The 14,964-nt window shown below is 44.4% G+C and overlaps 1 protein-coding gene across 2 annotated transcripts in view; it reads left to right on the top strand.

The window, feature by feature from the left end:
• Positions 1-473: 473 nt before the first annotated feature.
• Positions 474-14,964, top strand: part of peli1b (pellino E3 ubiquitin protein ligase 1b) — a 33,211-nt gene continuing 18,720 nt past the window's right edge. The window contains exon 1 of one of the 2 annotated variants that reach the window (XM_046401931.1): positions 474-860. The gene's annotated coding sequence lies outside the window, so the exon portion shown is untranslated. Of the gene's footprint in view, positions 861-6,161; positions 6,610-14,964 lie in introns of those variants that run through there. The other variant, XM_046401932.1, reaches the window with a different exon arrangement.

Raw genomic sequence — 14,964 nt, 5'->3', positions numbered from 1 at the left:
AGTTCCTGACACAGAATATATCATAACTTAACACCCTGAGAAGGACCACGTGAATTTATTATTTAGCTCCTAATGAAGTATTTTTTATTGCATTTTTTTTCTTTCTACATAGTAGTCTTACTACATTTAGCATAACTTGCAAAACTGCATGATATGACAGATATCAGCTTGCAACAAATGCTACACAGAGGCAGAAAGAAGTAGGAGCACTGCACTTTAGTGCTTCCACTTTATGTGAGTATTCAATTTTTTCATCACAGAATAGGCTTCTTCTACTCCCCGGGACATTTACTGCCTACCTCACATTTATCTGACATGGGCCTATGGTTACATGTTACTAAGACTGGAATAAAACATCCAGAAGCCTGCATTTGAGCGCCACGACTTTTTTGCGACTAAAACCACAAGTTCCAGAATCCTTTGCGGTGACGTGTGTCTCCTCCCACAGCGCACGCTCAGAGCCGGAGAACGGGCAGAGCACAACGGAGCGCTGTGTTTACGTTCAGATGCTCACAACAAAGGACAGCGCACCGCGGAGAGCCTGTCATTTAAATTAAAACACCGTGGATATTTTACGGTGAGCGCCTGTAACTCACGACTCCGGGAAGAAAAGGGAGGGATAACGCACAGCCTCAGTGGCTGTTTTTTTTACGTGGTAGATTTTGTGTCCTTCTTTGCGTAAATCAGCCTAACGGGGGAGAAATTAAGACGAAATCTCCTTTTTTTTAATGCCGGTGGAACGTTAGCTATAGCTTGCTAGCCTCAGCAAGTTGTGAAAGCCAGGCATCAGCTGGTGGAGAAGCTAGCAGTCCAGTCAGCGACACCGAAGACAATACAAGGACTTCATCATTTATATCACAGTGAGTACATGTTTACAAGCCACCTGACTTCGCTTTACAACGATAATACTGCGGAGACGGTTAAGCAGCCAGTTCAGCGCTAGCCAGCCTGTTCAGTGTTCGTTGTTATTATCCGTCACCTGCGTTGCCCTGCCGACGGCTCTGCGACCATGAAGTGGTCGTTAATTAACGCGGCTTTACCTCATTTAGTCAAGTCCGTGCGCGTAGCAGGTAAGTGACCGCAGGGCTGTCATTGTGAGTGCTGCGGCTGCAGAGTGCTGATCTTTGTCAAGTTGTCTGCGCACACACACACACGCACACGCACACACACACTCATGCACCTGTTTTGACTCTTTATCGCAGTGGAAATCAGAAGCTCTATAAGGTTAAGCTTCTGACTGGCAGTGACTGTGTCTTTGTGTGTGTGTGTGTGTGTGTAGAGGCTTCAGAGATGGAGGTATTAGTTTACATCACTTCCAGTCTGCATGCTGACCTCTCCCGGGCTGGGGGGGCGAGTGAGAACGGGAACATTGCCTGATAAGGAATTAAGCAAATGCACGGACTCTTGCCATTTCTACAGCTTGATTGCCAGTTAATGACTTCCTTCCCGTCCTCTCTTCCTCTGTCTCTCATCTCATTCTGCCTCTGTGCCTCTCACCCCCCTCTCTTTCTTTTCCTCTCCCACCCTTCTCGCTGTCTCCCTCTTTCTCTCTCCCTCAGTCTCATTCACTCTGCACTGGTAAGCTGGTGATGTGATAAAGTTTGGTTGCCGATAGGGATCTCGCTGACTTCTCCGCCCCGTGTTGTAAATGTCACGTTAAAGACAGACGTGCATCAACCCCATCAGCTCTGGCAGGATGCCACAGGCCTTATCTCCATTGTCTGCTTGTCAGTGTGATGATTAATCAGAAAAGTTTTTGAAGCACCGGCCAATGGTGGTGGCCAAAGCATTTTATTCTTTCAGTGACTTTGCTCATGAACCAATCCAACAAGACTGATTTGCTTTGGGACCGCTGAAGTTACCTGCAGTGGGTGCAAAGTGTCAGTGCTAGCCGGAGAGCTACTCTTGACATTTAGACTTTGCATCGGCAGACTTGATGCATTTGCCTTTTCTACAAAGCCCTGTTAAAACAACAATAAAATAAAAAACAAAGGAACTGGTTCAGAGTAAGATAAAAACAAAGAAAACAACTTTTGACATGTTTTTGGTTTCTTTTTTTTTTTGCAATTTGGTGTGCATTCTTAAAGGTAAGCATGTGAGGAAGTTGTGAATAGGATGTGGATGATGGATGGATTATTGGCATTTGAAAAGGTTAAAGAAACACGGAGCCGTGGACGCATAGTGAGGCAAATATACACTAGAATCCATGTGTGTGTGAAGCGTTGTGCTGCAAACATCACTGCTGATTTGAGATTCATCGACTTTTTGCAAGCACAGCTGGTATTGCAGGCTACACTGAACTCTTTGGGTTCATACTGGATCTATAAAAGTGAGGTGTATCTGGTGTAGAGAGCTATACAAGGGTCAAGCTGAAACACTAACACCTGTTTAAACAGTGCTGCCCTGTTTTAAGAATCTTTATTATATGTCTGTGCAGACTATTTAAAGTATGCATTCTCACAGTCCTATAAATGGTGATAACTTCCAGCATGAAGTGCTTGGGACACAGTGTTTGCTGTGTCTGAAGCTAGCAGAGGTGTGTGTGTGTGTGTGTGTGTCTCCAGCATGGTTTAGAGTGTCAATTTCAGGGAGGAAACCAGAGCTGATGGTGTCAGACGGGAGCTCTGATGTCTTAATGGAGGCTCAGTGCTGCCCGTATCCTTAGTAACCCGGTCTGTGGGGACACAGAGAGGCCTCCCAGCCTCTGGCCTGGGCAGGATGCTGTATCTCACTGCTGTCCAGGATGAAAAGAAACAAAAAAAAAACCTCCTGACCCCAGTTTCATCAATCTATTTTTAAATGTTTTGACTTCAGCTAAAGGTTTTCTGTGGTCTTATTTAGACTCACAAAGTTCTCTGATCCTGTAACAAGGTTACAAAAGTGCTTCCTATCAGGCTAATGAATATGATTTTCAGTATATATATATATATATATATATATATATATTTTCAGTATATGTTTTCAGTATATGTTTTCAGTATATATATATATTTTTTTTCAGTATATCTATATATATATATATATATATATATATATATATATATATATATATTTTCAGTATATTCAGTATACTCCCATCCTTCATGGCCTCTATTATATGTACCCTTCAAGTTATTTTAAGGTATGACTATTTCTTTCGAGCTTTCGATAACTTTCGAGCAAAAAAAAAAAAAAATAGCAGTTAAAGGATGTTGTGCCTACTGTGCTCTGTAGATTGAGCTAAGTGTGAACCTATTTTTATTGCCCGTTCACTCACTGGAACTGAATGCTGTAACTAACAGTCATGCCAGCCGATGGCGGTTAACACCTCGGTGTTGAATGCGTATGCTTGAGAATCAAACTAACAAATCGAAAACATGCCAAACAGCTGTTTGAGTTTGCATCCTGTTAAAGCTCGGTGGCGTGTAGCGCACGCTTGTCACGAGAGGAGACCTTTGTTTTTGGTAAGTGTTTGTGTGTATCTTTTTGCATGCATGCGTCCACGGTGTATAGTTTAATCAGGGATGGGCTGAGCTCAGCGGGGATCCGCGGGTGTAATCTTCGGCACAGCTGAGCAGCAGCTTTCCCCCCTGCTGTGTGTGAAGAGCTCGGCATTCTCCCGCCGGTCCGGCTTACTCCGTGCTGGGCTGGTTAACAGGCTGAAGTTTGTGAAGGAAGATTACGTCTGTCGTGGAAAGTGGGTCAGACAGTGGGCACGTTTTTATGGCCTTGTTTCTGCAAGGTAGGGAAGAAGCATTTTTCCATAGTGGCAGCGTATGCTCGGTGCAGTTCTCTTATACTCCCCCTCTTGTCAGAATCATTATCAGTCATTTCCCCCACACCCAGTGACAGTGGCTCCTGCGTTGTTTTATTTTGGTACTTTGTGTGACGCAAATTTTCGCCCTTCTTTTCGACCCGTTTTGGATGCTTTTGTGCTCAGAATCTGACCGATCTCATCACAGACTCCTGTTCTTTCTGTCGTCTTCCTCCAGTGTTTCTCTGTTCTCCTCCTCGTGTCTCCCATGTGTGCATGAGCTGGGATCTTAAATCTTTGGGATGAGTGCCTACTTGTTACTCAAGCTACAGCCTTTTCAGCTAGCTCGGACACCACCTTACTCAAGATCACACCGTCCCAGACTAACACATGGCTTTTGTCGCCCACTTGTGTCTTTACGCTCATCTTACCTGCAGCTGTGTTGCCTAAAATCAGAGGCCAGGGCTCAGCAGTTTGTTTGTGGTTAAAGGGATGCAGCACCGACCATGTCCAACCATCTCCCTTCTGTTATGTTCAGGTAACAATAAAACGTTTCCTCTAAGTCGCTCCACATCCACATTCTCATTTGAATGATGTACACTCGGGCTGTGGAGAAAACAGTTTATCGTAAACCCTATAAATTATTTAAGTCTTCAGAGTAATAGCACGCACATGTAAGGAATGCGTAGTGATAGAGAACCAGTACAAGCAAATGCAGATTGTACAACGATGAGTAGTCCTTTCTCTTTCTGTGAATGCCCAACCTCTTCATCACACCATCTGTCTTCATCTCATTGTTCTGGGGAGACAATTTATTATTTATTTAAGGAGCTATTTTGGTAGCATGTTTGTGCGCAGGGGTGAATATGATCACTTTATTCCATAAAAGAGTGAGGATCTTTCACACTCGCTCAGTTTGCATTTGTCTCGTTCCTCCCTTTGCTTCTCTGTCACTTAAAGTAACACCACTGTCTGTTTCCATACCTGAGTCAGAAGACTAAGGGAGGGGTCGAAACTGAAGCATAGCTGAGCCGTTCAGCTCCTTCAAAGACTGTATTGCTTTCACGGTGATGCGGTTGAATTCATGGATAGAATTCCTATTTCCGAATGTCGGTGGAGTTCAGGGGAAAAATGTCCGTTGTGTGTTGACACAAGAAGAGCTGAAACATGTCAGGAGGGGAAAACTAATGACACTGAACTATTTTATTTGGGAAAGAAAGTTTTTGCTTGACATTAAAAAAATGAAAAAAGCAGCTTTTTCCATTAACAATTTTTGCTTTTCTTCTTTAATTACCCATTTTTTGAGCTGAAATCAGTTGAAGATGGGACATTAATCTGCAACTGTTTTGCCAATCAATCATTAATGAGTTAATTGTTTAATAGAGAAAATAATTTCCAGATTAATGGATAATGAAAGTAAATTAATGAATATTAATTGCAGCCTTGTTCTAGCTGATGTTAAACAGAAATGGTCACACACAGTGCTTGTTGTGTTATTTTCTGTCGTTCTCGTTTCTCTTTCTGTCATGCAGTAAAATGACTTGTGTTGCATAGCGGGCCTACTTTGTGCTTTTACATTTTATGCTGTGCGGTGTGAGAACCGCACAAGCATACGTTGTGATGTCGGCTCTGGGTGGTTATATTCTAACACCAAAGCAGGAGCCATACGCTCTAAAATTCACCCTATTTCCTGTTTCACAACCCAACCAAATTCATAGTTCCTCGTCAAAGTAATCTTTTATTTACCAAAGTGGTTGACACAGTGCTTAAACTTCCCATTTAGATGCTGATAAAAACTGTAAAACGGGAAATCAGTTTACTGCTTTGAATGGTGGCTATCTGGCCACCTGAGAAAGGCAAACTGCTGTTTTTTGTTTTTTTTTTAATTTTTCACTTTTCTGTTCAACACCTCTGCCTCGAATCAAACCACAGTCTGTTCCTGTGAGGGCCGTATTTTCCCTTTATGCTGATCAGAATTCTTCACTTTTACAAGCAGGAACTGAAAGCCCTGTTGAGGTTTTACGTAAGGGAGGGAAGGGAGGTTTTTCAAGGGTGTGGGTATGATAGATACAATCTCTCTGGTTTCCTTGCTGCGTAGTTCACACGGGTGACTGCAGCTACTGCCGCTGATATAATTTGGCACCTTCTCCTCTCTGCACACACACTTTCAGACACATTTTCATATGTGCGCACAGACCTGCAGTTGTCGACTCCCTTCTCATCGTGCATGATTGCCATTTCCTGCTTCACTTTCCAACCTTCCTGTCTGAAATGAGCTTGTCTGTACACACACACACACACACACACACAGTTGAGTGTGTAAGACTGTACCTTCCCCTGCTGTTTCTGAGAGAAGGACTGGGCAGTAGTTGCTGGAAATCCATTAAGTAATCAACGTCTGAGGGTTCTTGTGCTCAACACAGCAACACACAAACGGTTTCTGAGATGTGAAACGCAAGAAGAAGGTCATTCCTAAATGCTATCAATTATATAACTTTTGAAACTCCTGTCTAGGCTAAAAAATTAGACCTCTGCTTATTTCCAGAAGTCTTAAGTCTGTTTTATTTTAAGAAGTCCAGGAGATAGAGCCAGAAATCTGAAGTGGAAAGCAATGCCAAAACCCAAACTGACCCTGCTGAAAGCTGAACGCTAGCGGCACTGAGCACCAGCTTGACTCACTTGGCTGGACAAGAGGCTAATGATTACAAACTATGACCAGGTGCAGCACAATTAGCCCTGCATAGTCCATTCCCTTTTCAGTCCTCGGAGTAATGCAACCATCAACAATACCGCAAGCACCCAAACAGGAACGGATGGTGAAGGGAAACACTACATTAATCAGCCTCAAGCCTGCAACTGAAGAAAACTCTTTCCTGGTACTGTAATAATCACTTTTAATTCAGGCTTGTCTTATCTCCATCCTGATTGTTTCAAACTCCATCTGACCTCTGTGTGACGTGATGTCGCCTAAATATTTGAACCTTGCAAAACTCACTTCTCACTTGCATTGCAACGAAGTCATAGAAATTATTTATTCTCAGGATTGCAAGGAGCTTTTATCTTGACACAGTTGTGCAGAAATCACACATCAACACATGCTGCTCTTCATCTGTCAGATATAAACTGGCTGAAGTGACAGAAGGCAGATACGGAGAATGTCAGCTGCATCACTGGCTCTTGGTCTGTATCTCATCCCTCCATAGTGAACGCTCACATGTGGCGCACTCCACAGCCATGACCTCAGCGACAGCATGCAGTAAAGTGGTTTCCTTGAGCCACTTTGTCAGCAGTTTCTCTTATACAGCTCTGCAAACCCAATATGTATTCAAAGTGAAAAGCAACAACTTAAAAAGATTTTACATTTTTTCCCCGCAGCACTGAATGTATGTGACTGAATCATTGTGAACATAATTCACACACACACGCACACTTATCCCTGTACATGCTGTTTTGCAGTACCATGCTTCTAGGAAGGTCACTTTGTATTTTGCTGTTGAGGCTGTCAGGGTGTGCGCGTGTGTGTACGTGCATGCGTGCATGTGTACGTACGTCTGTGAGCATGCTGCACGCCCATATGCACTGGATGTACGGTCTGTACTGTATGTCCTTGTGTACATGGCTGCTCACATGTCACAGGTGGCATGTGCACCTCCACATGCATCAGACTGCGGTGCATACGCGTCAGCATGTGGATTTCCCGCGTGTGTGCAAGGCTTCGCACAGGTTTGTGTCTTGTCGCACGTCCGCCAACATTGTTTGTTGTCTGCGTGCATGCGCTAGACTGTGTTCTTCCCACTGAATTATTGATGAGACCGTAATTCGAACGCTGGCCCTCCTGTTTCTCGCCCTGCCTTCTGTCATCAGTTAGCCTCCTCCCAGCGCCGCTTACAGGAAGACCAGAATGCTGCTGTGACAAAGCACAGACAGCAAACCTGCCCTGGAAACTGGAGAAAAAACCAAAAAAACCAAAACATTAATTACAAAATCCATCCAGAAACAAACAATAACATTCAGGCTGTTCCAATTCCATCACATGTGTGATCAAACTGTGGTGAAATACATGCTCACTCACCTTGTTTGGCAGCTCACAATCCCACAGTGTCCACACTCAAATTGAAATTTCAAATGTGAATATTTGCTAGTTCTCTTAGGGCGAACTCATACTTGTAGTTCGGTTCTTTTGGTTCGGGCCAGTGGGGGAAATAATTTTTTTGATTTTCATTCTGTGTCACCCGCACATCTTCAGGACCCACGTGGGGAAATCAAACTCTGGTGACTTGACAGTTGAAACGATTTTAGTCATTTTACGCTTTTTTTCTGATCCGTTGCAGACCAAATGATTAATTGCTTAACTGAGAAAAGTAATTGTTATTGAATTCTTTTTATTTCCTTTTTCGATGTCCCACTGGTCCGCAGCTTTTAACAGTGATGTTAGGAGGGGCATGAATTGCACTACGGGGAACCCGGTCGTAACAAGAAGGTAGTAAAAATGTGGAACAAAATCAAAAGAATAAAACACAGGGCACAATGACATTTCACATCTATACAGTATTTTGATACAGCTGAGTGATAATGTTAGAGTCACTCTGCAGATTAGAGGCCTGTGTGTACAGGCTACTTCTGATTCTCCATAGGCTGCATTGGTTTTGGGGAAGGCTGATTCACATGCATATTTTTTTTATAAATTATTTGCAGGAAGAAAAAAAAAAACAAATTGTTTAGCAAACAGTGGAAAGAAAGACACTTTGGGATGTCATGACACATGAGTTGCGAGTCACACTCACCTCTTTTCGCAGTGAAACAAGTACCTGACGTGTTTTGCTCCGCTGAGCCTCCAGACACAAGTCCTTTGTCACAGACTGTGGACCCTGATTGGGTGGGAGCGGCCCTGCATCCTGGATTCCTTGGAGATGCCGGTCTCTTGGAGCCTCCAGAGCAACCAGTAGTTTGTTTTGATGAGTTAATTTAATTCTCGGCAGGAGTTTGGCGCCGAAGGGTCCGACTCCAGTCTGCTTTTTTTAGGGGTGGATGACGGAGGTGCGAACGGTGCTGTCGCCCACGAGCAAGAGACCTGGTCCTGCGTGCACTTAGCATACTTTTGAAGTTAAAAGTGTGTATTTTTCTTAGGGGGATCGGGCGCCCTGGTTTGACGTGTGATGGTCACGGTTGAAATTGGTCAGAGAGGTGCGATGGGTGTTTCAGCAGCACAGGAAACATTTCCGGGAGAAACATTTACATCTCGGCGTGTGTCCTCCCGCGTTGGCTTTGTTAAGTATGAGGCCCGGTGGCGTTTGATGCCATCTTAACTATGTTCACATCTGCTTTCGACAACACAGCTCGGGTTTACATTCCTCACCGTGTTTCTAATGTTCAAGTCCTTTTCCTGACCCGCTCCACGTATTTCATGCCTTGCTGTTTATAGCTGATGACTGTGAGCATTGTTGTGGCAACGCTTCCTCAGGTCAAGTGCTTGGCATCGGGCCCAAGTGGATTATTCTAATCTGCCTTGTTACCGACTGCTCTTTTTTCCATCACAGTCACAACTACGAAACGTAGCTCAGCACGGCTTGCTTGACCCACTTCGGTGTCTGTGCAGACTCACTGTGTTGGTAACAGCACATGTGGAGGTGGTCTGCTGTGTGTACCAGTTTATAAGCTCTCTGGTGTGGGCTAATGGTTACTCCAGAGAGCCCAGACACCACAGAGTGTGGATGTCTTGTAACATGTTTCTGTAAAAAGGGACAGATGGGCTGAAGCGTTAGAGCGCACGTTGTTCAATACGCAGTACGTCTGCTGTTTACTCACATTTACAGTTATGGCATTTGGGAAACTCTTTCATCCAGAGCAAATTACAGAGCCGCTCAGTCTTCTTGATGCAAACAAAACAAACAAAATCTGACCTGGAGGACAAAGATGTATGTATTTATTTGGTGGCAAGGAACTCATCCTAGTGATTAGGTGACTGTAAGGTGCAGCTCACAGTAAACACGATGACTAAACTTACTAGCTTCGACTCGTTCTCTCTGATTCACTGGAAGCTTTTCTTTGTGTAGAAAACGCCTTAGGTGCTTGTTATTGACAGGAAAAATACCAGTTCCTCTGATGCAAGGACGTAGAACATCCATGAGCATTTCTGCCCGCATCCCCGAATGTAGTCCATCAGGCTGAGGTGGGGACCTCCTGTCCTCCCCTCTCAATCCACTCATAATTACAATGATAGCAGAGCTTGAGGAAGGTATGATAGCTCGTAGTATTGCAAGGATCAGCATCTGTCCCACACCCACACCCACATGTGCGTCACACCCACTGCACTCCACAGCTCCCTGTGCACTGCATTGCTTTTAAGATTATGCAGAGCAGCGAGAACTTTCCAGTGATCTCTTTATTGAGTGTTGTATTGATGTGTTTTGTTCTCTTTAATGATGTGATAATTAGAGAGGCGTCTTTCAGTATTTTAAACATTTCAGCGCACGCACTGATGTCACCGCAGCCGATACTGTGGCTTTAAACCTGACAGGACACACAAACGTTAATCTTCTGAAATATTTTGTTTTGTTTTTGTATCTGGTTGTGTGTGAGTGTTTTAAGGGTTCATCACACTGCAGCCCGATTAGGGCAAGTTGAAACTGAACTACCACCTTTTGTCTCCGGTGTCCTCTAACCGGGATGTCAGTCTGCTGTCTGAGCTCACTGTTATTTCTTCCTTCCTCTCAAGCGATGTGTCTTGGGGCTCACGTGATTCCGGCAGACAGTATGTTTCCATCCATCGTGGTGTGAATATGGGACCACACACACACACACACACACACACACACACACACACACACTGGAGCGCACCTCCAGGGACCACTGAACATGAGAAGTGTACGCCAGTCTGTGAGTGGGCAGGGAATTGGGACTCGATGTGTGTGCATCAACACGCTGATTGTGTGTAAATCACATCAGAGCGGGGCAGCTTCCTGCACGTCTGTGGCTTGACAGAAGAACTGCTGTGTTTCCTGGTCCAGTACGTGTTCAGCATTCGAGCGATCGCCAAAATGTCAAAATGAAGATACATTTAAGCCATGCGTACTCTCAGACACATGACACGCCGTATTGTTCTGCTTCTGTTGTCTGAGCCACCACTCAGTAACTCATGTCAGGAGTGGACACTCCCAGCTGAGCTTCAGGACATGTAATTCACGCTACATTAATTTTCTGTGTGTTTGCATCGGCAGTGATTTTTTTCCCTGAGGTGGAGACCTATGAGGTCCACTGTGGGTTTTATACTTCCTCTGGATGGAAATGGATCATGTCTGCCAGTGAATCTTGTGGGTTTACTTTGAGACAGTAGATGGGAGTTTTTGTGCGATCTGGTGTGTGAATGGAAATGAGTTTGATCACGTCCCACCGGAGTCAGGAAGAACATTTGCCAGCTACAGAGAGATGGAGAGATTATGAGCTGGTTAGCAAAACTCTGTACATCAGTGAGTAAAAAAACGTGTTGAGGCACTATTTCTGGAATAAAATTCACACCAATGAAAATGAGTGTGAGCAGACTCGAATTTTATCAATTTGCCAAATGCCGCCATATTTGAGATTTTGTGTCAAGTATGTGTGTTGTGGTGCTGTGGAAAAAATTTGTTGCCAGTCATCATGAAGATGATCTTCATTAGCCGTCTCGTTTTTATTGAGGTGTCATCGAGACTGAAGCCGCACTGAGAATTCAATGTATCAGCCCAACTGTGGATTTAATTGTGTGGGTTCCTGCCTTATGTTTTGTCAGTGCTTCGTGTTCTGGGTGAGCAGCGGTGTGGACATGTCTTTAACCAACCGTTAAACTAATCACAATAAAATAATAAAAGACTTGCAGCTGCCTATAGGTGTCTCTGAATGACTCTCAAGCCAATCCGCTAAAACTGAATGCACCTTACAGAAATGCTGGAGATTGCAGCTCCTTCCTCTTTCTTCTCATGTCCTGCAGTGTCGATGCAATCTGCTCACGTTCACCGATCGAAGGTCGACCCATGATAAGAGACAGATCGGATCCGCCCCCACAGATCAGTTTCCGAGGCATCGAGAACCTAATCTTCGCGGTGTGCAAACCAATACGTCTCCGCTGACCCGCCCGTGCAACTGCACACGCTGCAGACCAGCCCTGAGGCGTCTGAAAACGAGCTCCCGCTCACACAGATGGTCACACGCACACACAAATGCTTTTCACTTCAGCTAAGGATTATATCACCACTGCCGTACACACAGCCTCACGCACTCAAACGGAAACCTCAAAAATACTTTAATTTGCAGCGCCAGTGCATGCTCCGAGTGGTCATTGAATGCTGTTAAGTCACAGTTATACAAGCACCACTTACAAGGATGAGGTTTATGCTCAGACCCAGCAGTCCCCCCTTTTTCCTACAACCGTAAAATCTTGATGTGCGGCATAATGCGTCTGTTTAGTCACCATTTGGAAAAACAGTGAAGGAAGTTCCAAGAAACTGGAGGAGGTCTTTCATCTCATAATCTTTCCTTTTTTTTTTCAATCCCGTAAACAGATGACGAATGTGCACATCCACAAGGCTTTTTCATTCTCTAATTTTCCTTTCTTTAGTCCTGCCATCATCTGCATCAAACTAACCTTGGATTTAGTCGTAGAAAAAGCCGTCTCACCAGTCAGCCACCTGCTGCCTCGGTTTGCCCGACTCATCTGTGGATCAGAAAAGCAGTCACACGAGTTTGCACAAAAGTCTGGAATAATCAAGCAGGGGGGTTGACTTTTTGTAATTTTGAGCTGAGGAGCATGTGGTGTTTGTCTGTGCACTGAGTGGCTGGTTGACTCCCCCACCGAGCAGCTGGTGTTTGTCACAGGAAGTTGAGGTTTCTGACGTGAGGCATTGACGTGGCTCTGTGTCCCCCTCGCGTTGAGGTCCTCTCAGAGACAGACTCTGCTGTCATCAAGCTGAAAGCGATTTTATTTTCTCTTTTGCTCCGTGTGATGATTAGAGAAATGTCAAACTAATTTTAGATGTTTAACTCCACCCTTTAAGTCAGTCTCTGGCTGAGGTTGTTTTGTAGTAGTTCAGGAGCCTTTTAATGATGTTAAACTGAAAAGCACACTGATTAAAAGGTGAACTCCCATAAACTGCTGTCTCCTGCCACTGAGTCCAAAAACTCTGTTGTTTCTCAGTGAAATAATTCAGTATTTTCACGTCAGATTTCCTTAGCAGGACATAACAGTTGGTGTTAAAACAAGACTCATTATACATGGAGACAAAATGAAGACCTGCCCTATGCACACGGAACAGTGTGTGTGTGTCTGCATGTGTGTGTGTGTGCACATTGTTATTGTAGTTAAAGTTACACATAAATATTTGAATATTACTGTGCTGTTGTACTGTGCCTTGACAAAAATTACACTTAAGTTTGCAGTGATGCCTCCCAAGAGACCTTTTCACTTCTGTTCGATTGAGATTTGGCTGTAGCAGCACTCACTCTTTTCCTTGAGAGCTCTTTCCTGGAGGCCGTGACTTTTCTCCGCCACCGAGCTGAAAGACTTGGACTGCTTTCCGCACAGGACGCGGGTTAAGTGGGTCGGGGCTCCTCTTAAGCTTTTGAGGTTGACCAGCTGAGCGTGCTCGCTCCCTCCACGCCTTGTTTACTCTGAATTTCACCTCTTTAGCATCTGCCTGAGAGCTTCACTTTTCTGAACACTTTCTTTGGTGTTTTGCTGCCTTGTGTGGGGATACAGCTTGTCTTGATGCTGTCCATAAACTGCGGCTGAAGAGGATCGCTTGTGCAGGTAAACTAAAAAACAAATTCCAAGGGATTTACAAGAAGACAGACAAGACAAGACACATCTGCCCTGGCAACAGAATCTAAAACCAGTTAAAGCAAAAAAAAAATAAAAATAAGGAGTGAGATTAATAAAGTGATGAAGAGGATAAAATAAAACAATAAAGGATACAAAGTCCTCTTCAAACTTGCAATATTGTAGACTGATGATAGAAATGAGGCATATGTCATGTTTCCATCATCATATCATGCATGTACAAGATGTGTGTGTGTGTGTGTGTGTGTCTGTATGTGAGTGTGCGTTTGAGTGCGACTAAAATGTCGTGCTGTGCAGAAATCCTGTACGTTCTGCATGACCGTATTTTGTTGTTGCTGTTGCCCCCTTCATTGCGCAGTAAAACCATTCTTTATGCAGTCAGCCTTTGGTGAACGCCCAAAATAGAAATAGAAATCCGACCTGGGTGTCATAGAAAGTAAAGGTGGGTGGGAGCTGCCATCTTGCTGACATTACCATAAACCGCTACTAAAACATCTTACGGTCCACTGTCAGTACGCCCACTGTCTCTCTGAAGCAGCTCAAATATCACCTTTCTTACCGTGGAAAACGTCTACTGAGTGAACTAAGACTGCTCCTTCAAAGTGAATTTATAAGCATGTATTTGCCATTGATGCCGTAGACTGAATGCTGAAAATGTGTGCGTGTTCACATTTGACGGTCTGACTCAGAATTCTGACACAAATTGCAGTAATCAGTTGTTAGGGGTTTTTAAGTGTCTAAATTGCCTTCATGAGCTGCGTGTCACAGCTGCCGCCGCCGCCGCTGCACCTGCTCAGATGTTGGCGAGCGAGCCCCAGTCCGATAACCACGTTCCCAGCATACACCTGCGTCTTTCTCGCCGCGCAGTGTGTTTGTCGCGCCCACCGCGGCTCCACTCCGGCTCTCCCACACAGCCCTGGGGAAACACGCCTTACTGTCTGAAAAAGCTCTGCTCTAGATTATCTCACAGGTGGCATCGTGCTGTGCCAGTTAAATGTCATTAATCCATTTTAAGTCGCACTCTGCCCAGTTTTTTATTGACGGCAAACATTCAGAGTTCTTTGAAAAACGTCTTTGGTTTCCAGGACTGTTATGTAAAACTGAGCACCTCTCTGTAACGTGAGCTGTTTGCCTGAGACGGGAAGATGACATCCATAATACAGTGGCGGAACATAAATGTATTGGTTTTTATGCACACAAAACACAAAGAAGTTAAAACAGCCCTCATCTCATCTACCATCTATTTGGGACGAAGGAAACGAGCCATTCGTCATAAGGGATGCAGAGATGAAAAGACTGAAGAGGAGGGAAAGGCGGAGAGAGTTTTTTTCTGTTTTAGGAAAAGTGCCGCTGCGAGCTTTTGAAGGAAACGTGTGCTTCTGCCGCTCGGCATGAAACAGCTGGGGAGCTCAAAGCCTCTCGC

The sequence above is a fragment of the Scatophagus argus genome, chromosome 10, assembly GCF_020382885.2.
Source record: "Scatophagus argus isolate fScaArg1 chromosome 10, fScaArg1.pri, whole genome shotgun sequence".
NCBI lineage: Eukaryota > Metazoa > Chordata > Actinopteri > Scatophagidae > Scatophagus > Scatophagus argus.
Note: the sequence above shows the minus strand (reverse complement) of the source record. Positions and strands in the feature narration are given on the sequence as shown.